The sequence below is a fragment of the Eleutherodactylus coqui genome, chromosome 1, assembly GCF_035609145.1.
Source record: "Eleutherodactylus coqui strain aEleCoq1 chromosome 1, aEleCoq1.hap1, whole genome shotgun sequence".
Classification (NCBI taxonomy): Eukaryota; Metazoa; Chordata; class Amphibia; order Anura; family Eleutherodactylidae; genus Eleutherodactylus; species Eleutherodactylus coqui.
The window spans coordinates 224195506-224206916 of NC_089837.1; positions in this window are offsets into that span (position 1 = coordinate 224195506).

Sequence of the window (11411 nt, forward strand, 5' to 3'; positions counted from 1 at the left end):
CCTGGACCCCTGGAGTGAACACGGCCGACCTGTCACCCACCGCCAGGCAGAAGGTAACCGGCGCAGCCCCCCCATCACAGCGGCATCCCCCCCGGCCCAGCGACAGCCCCCCCCCGGCCCAGCGCTAGTTCCCCCATCACAGCGGCAGCCCCCCCGGCCCAGCGACAGCCCCCCCCGGCCCAGCGCTAGTTCCCCCAGCGCAGCGACAGCCCCCCCATCACAGCGGCAGCCCCCCCGGCCTAGCGACAGCCCCCCCCCCGGCCCAGCGCTAGTTCCCCCATCACAGCGGCAGCCCCCCCCGGCCCAGCGCTAGTTCCCCCGGCGCGACAGCCCCCCCCCCCATCGCAGCGGCAGCCCCCCCCCCCCCCGGCGCAGCCCGGCGCAGCGGCAGCCCCCCCCGGCCCATCACTTACCAGGACAGCTGGACGGCGGGACAGCTGGGCGGCTTCTCCGAACAGCTCGGCAGCTCTGCACCTTCCTCTAACAGAGGATGGTACAGAATGGCCGCTCCAGCGCGCTCCCGAGCAGTGACAGCTCGTCTGCGCATGCGCAGAAGAGCTGTAGCGGGGAGCACACTGAAGCGGCTCGTGCTGAATGGAGAAGACCGGACTGCGCAAGCGCGTCTAAAAAAGCAAGCTGCCGGCGAATTTAGACGGAACCATGGAGACGAGGACGCTAGCAACGGAGCAGGTAAGTGGAATAACTTCTGTATGGCTCATATTTAATGCACGATGTATATTACAAAGTGCATTAATATGGCCATACGGAAGTGTATAACCCCACTTTGTTTCGCGAGACCACCCCTTTAACATTGATTATTAACATTTTGAGGAACACTTTGTTTTCCTACACCAAGCCAAGATTGCAAAGGCTCATAGGTGTCAGAATGATAGATACCCCTACCAATGATCCAATTTTAAAAACTACACCCCTTAATATATTCACTGAGGGGGTCAGGAGTATTTTGACCCAACAGTTTCTTTTGAAGAATTAATGCAATTTAGAGGAGAAAAAATAAAATTTCATATTTTTGCAAATATGTCATTTAAAAGGCAGGATTCTTTTTCTGTAGAGCACATGATAACTAGGATTTGCACCCAAAATGGATAGCCCTGTTTGTTCCATGTTCAGAAACATACCCATTGTGGCCCTAATCTTGTGTCTCTATGCACACTGGGGCCCAAACCGAAGGAGCAGCCGGTGACTTTCATAATAGACATTTTGCTTGAAGGTGTTTCAGGCCCCATTGCCCAATTGTAGAGCCCTTGAGTGGCCAAAACGATGGAAAGCCCCCATTTTGAAAAACAGATCCTTTAACAAATTCATCTAGGGGTGTATTGCGTATCGGTACTATTGTACCTCGTCACCACCAGAATCTAGGGGTTTGACAGGACTTGCATGGAGGAACACCCCTGTTATGCCCCTAGCTCCCGATTGGCTGAATTCCTGAAGGTCCTAGCAGCGTCTGTATAGATTTTTGCTTGGGCTGGAGGGTTGGTTTTTCTGTTAGGTTTACATTATGAGCTCTAAATGCTTCCATGTTACAGCTGTAAGGGGAGCAGAGTCGGGAGGCTGCCGCCGGGACGATAACATTGGCAATGGGCCAGGAAAAGGGAATTTTTTGGCAATTGTGTCATTTTAAAAAATGTGTTTTTTTTGTGCAGCACACATATGAATGAAGACTTACACCCCAAAATGGATACCCCTGTTTGTCTTGTGTTCAGAAACATACCCACTGTGGCCCTAATATTATGTCTGTATGCACAACGGGTCTCAAACCGAAAAGAGCATTAAACTTCAATTGTTTTAACTTTTATGTAATCGCCATTATCCATTGGACAACGTTGATCATGTGACCGAGGACCACTCACCGGGTCCCTCGGTCACTGCTCCAGGCTCTTGGCTACCTTTAGTAGCCAGGAGCAAGGAGACTTTAAATTTCCCGGGCCCTCCCAGCTTCTTCGCTTACATCCGCCACTTTGGCGATGGGCGCATACGCCAAAGTTGGGGAAAAGTCCGTGGATAAAGATCCCATCAGGGGACATCACCAGAGCCCTTGGGTAAGTAATTTCTCCTACCCTCATGGATTGGATCCGTGATGGGAGGCGAAACTTTAACTTTTTTGTACTTTTACATGATCACCGTTTTCTATTGGAAAACGGCGATCACGTGACCAGATACTGCAGACCCCCCATGAAATCTACATTTGATAGCCAGGAGCAGGGACGTTGTAAATTACCATGGCAATCCATGGCTTTTGCACATGCATCCGCCATTTTGGCAGTGGGCGTGTGCACAGAAGCCGGGGTAAGGTCTACGGCTAAATCCGGGGGCCTTGGATATGTAATCTCATCCCCCTCATGGGTATGATTCATGAGGGAATATGAAAAACTTTTTTTTTTAACTTTACATAATTACTGATATCCATTGGATAGCAGCGATCATGTGACCATTAACCGCACACAGCGGCTTTCAGTTACAGGTGGGAGTAGGGAGCCAGAGAGATTTTTGAATTTCCCAGGCGATGCACCTTTCTGTGTACGCGCCCAAGGTATGACCCCCCCCCCCAGGGAGCATGTTTTTACGTCCCTGGGTATTAAATCCCAGCAAGCTAGGACGTACAAAAGGCAATGGTGTGGTCACTAAGCTGTACAGCAAAGATATCTCTGTAAACGTGCCACCTAAAAAGTGACAAAGTATCGGTAAAATAAAATACATTAAAGGGGTTGTCCCGCGCCGAAACGTTTTTTTTTTCTTTTTTCAACCCCCCCCCCCCCCCCCCCGTTCGGCGCGAGACAACCCCGATGCAGGGGTTAAAAAAAGATCACCGGACAGCGCTTACCTGAATCCCCGCGCTCCGGTGACTTCTTACTTACCCGGTGAAGATGGCCGCCGGCATCTTCTGCCTCCGTGGACCGCAGGGCTTCTGTGCGGTCCATTGCTGATTCCAGCCTCCTGATTGGCTGGAATCGGCACGTGACGGGGCGGAGCTACACGGAGCCCCATTGAGAAGATAAGAAGACTCGGACTGCGCAAGCGCGTCTAATTTGGCCATTAGACGGCGAAAATTAGACGGCAACCATGGAGACGAGGACGCCAGCAACGGAGCAGGTAAGTGAATAACTTTTGATAACTTCTGTATGGCTCATAATTAATGCACAATGTACATTACAAAGTGCATTAATATGGCCATACAGAAGTGTATAGACCCACTTGCTGCCGCAGGACAACCCCTTTAAAATCTCTTTGAAAAAAAAAAAAAAGCATCCCAAAGTACATGGAAAAAATAATCTTCTAAGGGCTGGTCTTCGCAATGAAGATGGCCGGTATGTAGAGATGAGCGAGTGTACTGGTAAAGGCAAATTACTCGAGCGAGTATGGGCATTTTCGAATACATGCCTGCTTGCCGGAAAAGATTCTGGGGCCGGCGGGGGAGATCTCTCTCTCTTTTTTTCCCCCGCTCACTCCACTCCTGCAACTCAGCGCTCACCCCCGCATTTTTTCGGACGAGCAGGCATGTACTCGGAAATGGCGATACTCGCTCGAGTAATTTGCCTTAACCAGTACGCTCGCTCATCTCTACTGGTATGCATAATGCATGATAGAACTCATAATCTCTCCAGAAATGTGGTCTAGATAAGGGGTGGTTTTCTGGAGAGGTTTCACTGTAATCAGAATGTGAAGGACAAGTGCTCCCATCTAGGCAGGTATAGGAGGCAGATCTGATTAGTGCTTACAGGGCAATATTTATAGAACATCATTATGTAAACTAATAAGCAGCTGCTTTCTTCTGATTTACTAAGAAGTATCACTTGCTTTCTTGGGATAGGAAATTAGGACCAGGAAATTATTTTGAAAGTGAGCCAAGCAGTAGATTCCACGTCACACGGAAAAACTGGTTTATGTAACACATTGTGCAAGAAGCATCACCACAAACTTAAAAACATCTGTGCTTGCAGCTGCTGTGTAAACCCCAGGATGTTACTTGGTGGGAATGTTAACTTCATTTTATATACTTCTACAACCTGGAGGTCACCAGATCTACATCTGAAAGCAGGTGCGAATGAACTAGAATACAGAGTTGTGGTAATAATAATATAAATGGGTTTCTTAAATCAGCCTAGGCAAACATATATGTGTTCATATATCCACCTTCATAGGAAATAGCTAGCAGTTAAATGGTTAACAAGCTCAATAATATACCCTGGTACGTACAAGTACAATGTTGAAGCTAAACTGCTACGTATGGTTCCCGGAGTCAGCCATCAAGGGGAGGAACTTCTTAGCTCAAGTATTGGATTCCTTCAATTCAGATTGGTATATTAATAATGTCTATGCTACTTGGGTATACAGGAATTACGTGTTCATATAGTGACATACACCTGGGGCGTAAACATATGTTAATCATTAGCATCATTTCATACTAGGCCAATCGTGAGTTGTTATGATGTTGGGGGTGTGCATGTAATTTACGCGTCATGTTCAGTATACTTCCTTTGAATAAATCAGAAGAGTATTGGGGGCTGACAAATAACATCTATGAGTTCAAATACATATATTCATGCATGAAGCTTCTCATTATAACCAATCTGGAGCAAACCAGTGAAATCTTCTGGAATATGATTTATTCCCATAACAACAGGCTGACAAATATATAAAGTATACAGAGGCACTTGGACAGCAATCTATTTAGGTTTTGGCAGCCCCATTAGCCTTCAGTAGTAGCGGCTGCAGGATTCTGTCCCACTGGACTCGTGAACAATCTTGCGGGGGTTATTTGCTGGGATCATCATATACAATGACTCCCTGTAAGATTATACCTGTAGGTTTCAAATAGAGACCAGGACACTAGAATTAACTAAATGTTAGAGTTTTGACTCAATTTACTACATTCAATAAGCATATATGCCTAGTGCCATTTATGTTCAAGCACTTTTATTTATTTTTTAAAATTTTCAATAAAACATTTTAAAGAGGTCTTATGAAAGAATAATAAATGTTTAAAAGAATGAAAAATGTATTCAACAATAAAACTAGAAAAAAAACACAAGTCCTCTAGTTACTAAAAGAGGTTAAAAGTAAGTGTGTAAATATGTGACGGGGGAATTTTCTTTTCTTTAAAAGGTTAAATGCAATAATTTTAAAACCAAAGAGAAAGAGAAGGTAAATATAATATTGCAGTTCATGTATAGCTGCAGTTCTGATGGCCCACATTCATACATTCTGATGGTCCTGCATTCATTCATTAGTCACACCTAAGAAAACAAACCTTTGAGGGCTCAGTCACACGGGTGTTTTTCAGCACGTCAAAAAATTCGCACTAGATAGAACCAATACTTTTCAATAGCAGCGGTCACATGTGCCAATTTTACATGCGGACACCGGTTCGCAGAATGCATGTAACTGCGGCAAACCGGTGGTGTTCTATGTATGTGAAACCCCTAGATGCTATCACATCCAGGGGTTTCACCTTGCATTCAATTGGGCCGGCGGCAGCATTCATGAATGGGTGAGTGCTGCCCCTGATTGGCTGAGTACAGGGACCAATCAGAGGCAACACTCATTCAATAGCTAAGAACTGCCTCTGAGTGGTCACAGTGCTCAGCCAATCAGAGACAGCCCATTCAGCAGATGGGGATTTTAAATCCTCGCCTGCTGAATATTACTCAGAGCAGTGCAGGAGAAGAGTCGGCTGGACGCGGCTAAGCCCCGGGAGCTGCAGAGAGGCGAGTATACTTTTTTTAAACACATTTTTGGATTGATTTTCAGGGAAGGGCTTATATTTGAAGCTCTTCCCCGAAAATCACTGCAGCGCTTGCCGGAAGCCCATTGCTTTCAATGGAGCTGGCTGTACTGTCGTCTCCATTGAATTCAATGGGAGAACATTGCTCTCCTTTGCCACAGCTATGGCAGAGGATTTCTTCGTCTTCGCAGCAAGTCCCATTGTCACTGGGAGATGAAGAAATCCTCTGCCACAGCTGTCACAGCCTCAGCAGGGGATAGCGGGAAACGCCCGTGTCACTGAGCCCTTTTGAGCGGATAGACGTTACTAGCAGCATTTTTTCTGCCGTGACGCCCGCATCGGTCACGTGAATTTTTGAACACATCAGTTATGCGTTCATAAATGTGTGCGTCAAAACACCCGTGTGACTGAGCCCTGAAACTCTGCGGAGGACTCAAAATCTATCCAAGGTTGCTAGACTGACAAGGATTTCTCTGCTTCAGTTGAGGGTTGAGCACATAATTCTGCCGTGTGACACTTCCTGTTGCCATTCAGACATGGGAGTGGTCCGTCAATGGCCCGGTATGGCCGCCCTTGCAGCTGTCAGGCAGAATCCTAATACTCCCCTCTTTTGTGATCTAATTGAGCCAGGTGGTATAGTAAGGAGGGCGACTTGTGAGGTGTTATTTATCCTCTTACAACATATTAAATTGTATGTGGAAAATAATAAAACCTTTCTGGGATGAAGTATGTCACAATTCCACCAAACATGAATCGGTGCCTCTATCAGTTCCACAGCACCATCGTAGTGTGGGGACGAGTAGGATATCTGTACCACCTTGATAATATCTTCTAGCTTTTTTCCTGAGCAGCGCAGGCTATGGCCAGTTTATATGTAGATGTAAACAGCTTCTGCCAGTCACTGTGGGATCCCAAATACTGTTCCCAGGCCTGTTTAAAGCTAGGACCCGTGGTGTAGGGCTCCTGGGTCAGCAAGCCGTAAATTAGAGGCCATTTATAATGAGCTTTTTTTGACAATTTTGCATCTCAGCTGACAGTTTCGAAAAAAGTGTATAGAAAAGAGACAAGGGTTACCATGCAAAGATTGCATTCAAATTTTGGTGCTAAAACTGGTCTAAAGTAAGCCAGCAAAGACGTGGCGTAAGAAAGTCTACCATGCTGTGCCATTGTGATACACTTCGTGCATCTGCCTGCCTAGTTTACTTTTAAAGGGAACGTGTCACATTAAAAATGTAGCCCATTCCGCAGCCAGCAAGTTATAGAGCAGAAGCTGAGCAGATTGATGTATGGCTTTATCGCATAAGAGCCATTATAAAACTGTATTAACAAAGGTGAGAATAACGCACAAGTGCTGTGTGATTACGAGACGTACAGAACTCGTGCGTTGTTGTAATAATGGGTTAATTTACATGAGTGATTTTTCACTCTCACAGATAGGTCACTATCATGTTTGATCTACTATTGTCATTTGAGTCTCGCACGAAAATATGACTTGTAATGTGTGGTGCCTCGCACAGCACATGGGCAGAGTGTTTGTGTGCTGTGCGATGCAAGTTGCGCCCAAGAAGCTCAGGTACAACTTGCTGTATCTTGTGTAAATATATCCTAACTTGTGTTTCATTCACCTAACGTTTCTGCGCATTCTGAGGTCAGAGGTCCAGTGGGCGGTCCTATAAGTCATTCATGTATGAAATAGCTGTCAATCACTGATAGCTCCGCCCATTGGACTGTTCAGCTCAGAATAAGCAGATATAAATGAATACGACGCAAGTAATACTAAATCTCTCCCTCAAAACGATGAATCTGCTCAGCTCCTCCTGCTCGATGTGGTTTGGGCAGCCCGTTTCAGCTCACAGGTTAACTTTAAGCCAAGTTTACGAAAGTGACAATAACTCTGCTGCATGTACAATATGAGAGAATGGAGGAGTGGGGAGTTGAAGACTGAATATTGCACTGAGTGAAGGGAAAATAATATGTAGTGACACATGCTAGTACACTGAAAAGATTCTGACTTTATATTAACCCCTTGAGTGGCACGCCCGGAAATTTTCCGGGACGAGCTCCACTGCTCATAGTGACATAGCCCGGAAGATTTCCGGGCTATGTATCACTATGGGAGCTGCAGAGCACAATGCCACAAGCTGTGACACTGTGCTCTGCCTGCATAGACCCACACAGAGCAGTGCAAGGGCTTTGAAAAACCAGCAGAAGATATTGCCGATATGTCGGCAACCTCCTGCTTTGTTTACAGGTTGCCATAGAGACCATCGGCTTGTCAGAAGCAAGCCGATGGTCTCTGTGGCAGGGAGAGCTTGGTGCCTGGCTGTGAGAGGACAGCTAGGTACTAACTCTTACAGCAGAGATCAGAGAAAACCTCCGATCTCTGCTGTGTTAACCCTTTACATGCTGCAGTCTATGTGACTGCAGCATGTAAAGGGCTGTCACTGCAGCATGTAAAGGGCTGTCACCAGCGGACTCCCGGAATGTGATCAGGGGTCCTGATGGGTCCCTGTGGAAGTCCCCTAAAGGGACAAAAAAAAAATTTAAAAGGTAAAAAATTATAAAAAAAAATAAATTGTAAAAACACTTGTCTCCCTTTACTTTGTAAAAAATCTAAAATACAATCACACATGTGGTATCCGTGCGTCGTAATGACCCAGAGAAGGAAGTTAATACATTATTTAACCCCTTAATGACATGGCCCCTTTTTTTCTTTTTTCCCCATTTCTTTTTTTCCTCCCCCCTGTTTAAAAAAATCACAACTTGTCCCGCAAAAAACAAGCACTTATATGGCCATGTCAATGGAAAAATGAAAAAGTTATGGCTCTTGAGACGCAACTGCAAAATTAGTTGAAATTCAATTAGACCATTTAAAAAAAACCTGCCCTGGTGGGCACGACAGGGTGGTAGGAAACCCGCCACTCAAGGGGTTAAAAGGGGTTTTCCAGTTACCAGACATTTCTTCAATAAGCGTTCCCTGTAGTAAAACAAGATGATCAGTACTTACCCCTCTTGCACCCGGATCCAGCACTGCAGCCCTGCTGTGGTCCCAGCATTTGTCACCAGAAGTCAGGTGATAGCTGCGGCATCACGTTCCTGAGCTGCTGGCATCATTGCGCTCAAGGTGCAAGCGCCAAAGTCAGGAAAACGAGCGGTAGCATTACAGCCTCCGATTGGCTGCAGAAGTGACCCGACTTCAGGTGACATCAGCCGTCAAACGCTGGGACGACAGCAGGGCTGGATCCTGGTAGTAACATCAGTACTTACCCCTTTATTTTATTGCAGAGAATGATATTGAAGGTCCTACAAAAAGCATTTAGGTGAAGCGCTGCGTGAGAAGTGGACAAGGATCCTGCGAGCCGGCGGCAAGTCTTTCAGTATAAACGCTCTGCATGAGTGCTGATGACCTTAGCGGTGACGTCAGCACTTGTCCAAAAGACTGTCGACCGCTGTAAAAGGGCCCCAAGACAGGCATGTGTCCTCTTCACACTAGCAGCATCGCTTCCTCATGCTGACTTGCTAGACAACAGATATGCTCAGCTAGTATAATGTTATTCAGAGCCTCTAGTCACTCCATAAGGAACTACTTACATTCACTAGATGAATAGAAGTATTAGTTTTCTCTCTTCACCAATTGGTGGTGATTCGCTATCAAATGTTGTGATAGCTTAATATATGAAATCCTGTTTAGAGGTTAACAATGCCCCCTGGTGGAGAAATATGGCATAATGCTATAGATATTTTATTCACAGAGGGGGCAGTAAGAAAAGTCTCCGAAATTATAGTAAAGCCCTATCACAGAGGTGACTTTAAAAGAAGATAATTTTAATTAGAAAATTATTAAAATGAAACACATAAGGGCACAACAAACATGACAAAGACGTAGTGTAGCAATTGTTAGAACGCACCTAACACAATTGCTGGAAAAGAGGGGTCAGCCAACAGGAATCCAGATCTAATGTGGGGGTCCCGAGTAGATCTTTTGGGCCCACAGATCCGCAATGTTGTGGCTTAACCCGTAAATCCTTCAGGTTTGAAACCACTCAATGTCCTGTCCCATTCAATAAATATGGTGGTAGAATGGGTACAGGGGTATTATGGATCAAACGGAAGGAGAGAAACAGTTTTTCCGGCTGATAATTAATCACTGGCTAGTTGGTAATAATCGTTAGCTCAGATATCAGCAACGGATCTAATATGTGAAATTGTGTTGGGATTTCGTCATTGATGATCAAGTTGGTTTCAATAACTTGAATCCTATAAGTGTTGGAGTCAGAATTGATCCCGACACCAATGAATTTTGTAGGGATTTGGTACTAATCTCTGTGCCAAACCTCCTACCTCTGACAAAGTCTCCCCACAATTTCTGAGACCTGACAGAGTTTAAGCTTTGGTTAGGAGGGTCATAATAGTCGGTGCTATGTAAGACCCCCAAGCTCCAATTGTTAGTTATACTCAATACATTGCTCGTTTTTGCTCTCTCGTTTTTACTCAACGCGTTTCACCACTAGATTCTGTGGATCATCAGGAGCTTAGTGAGATTAAAGGTTTTTATCTTATTGAGGAGATTTTGAAAAGGTCTTAATAGACTCAATGACAAAGAATCGGATGTCCTAACCAAGATGAGACAACTGTTCTGGCAGGATATTCAGGAGGTGAACAAAATATAATAGAAGTCTCTGTTCTTGGGTCCTTTGTACTATCAGGAGCCAGAACATACAGCTCAAACAGCGTCCCTTTAGGTGTTAACGCTGGGCTGGTGTCCTCAGGGTATTTCTCCTTTTAGGCAGACATTGAGACAAGAGAGAGACTTCTAATTGATGAAGATAAACAGCTCACTTCTAGATCTATAGAATTGTTCACCCAAACCTAATCTGCTTGCGGCAGGATGTTTAGGAGGTGAACATTGCATAAGAAGGAGGAGTCTCTATTCTTAGGTCCTTTTTACTGTCAAAACCAGAACATACAGCTCAAACAGCGACCCATTAGAGTGTGGGCAATATCGTACTGGGCTGATGTCCTGGGGGTGTTGTTCCTTAAGAACCGAAAATAGGGTTTAAGAAAGCCTCTTGGTCAAATGAGGGCAATCCACCCACCTAAGGTCTATAAGATTGTTCACCCGGATCCAATCTGCTCTTTAAAATTAGTTAAAGCTTCAAACCGACATGTGTGTCAAGATAGCTCTATATCCAGACGCGGTGGATCATAGTTGGAGAAAAATGCTCCAGTATAACGCGTCAGTTATAAGAGAGGCTATGCTATTTCTAGCTCCATTCTTAAGATAAATACCCAAAGGTTCCCACCCAGACCTCTTTTCCCCTAAGGTGTCAAAATGACAGAAGAAAGTAGATGGATACAAGATGAAAACAAAAAAGGCTGGTGTCCATAGCCCAGATGGTAGGCTGCAGAAACAACTCTGTTCTCATGTATGGGATGGGTTTTACAGTTGAAGAAATCTCTGCCACATGTGAATGTACCCGAATGCTCAACTGGCTCTTCAGTATGAACTGCAGTCATGTGGAAACCCACAGATAACACTCTGCAATATTCTTACCAGTTTCACAACATGACAAACTCAGCTCTGCTATAACAATGTAGTTAGAATCTATTGCCACGTCCTTTGGTCTGTCTGAAAAAAACTGAAATTGTACATTGTGCGTTAAAAAAT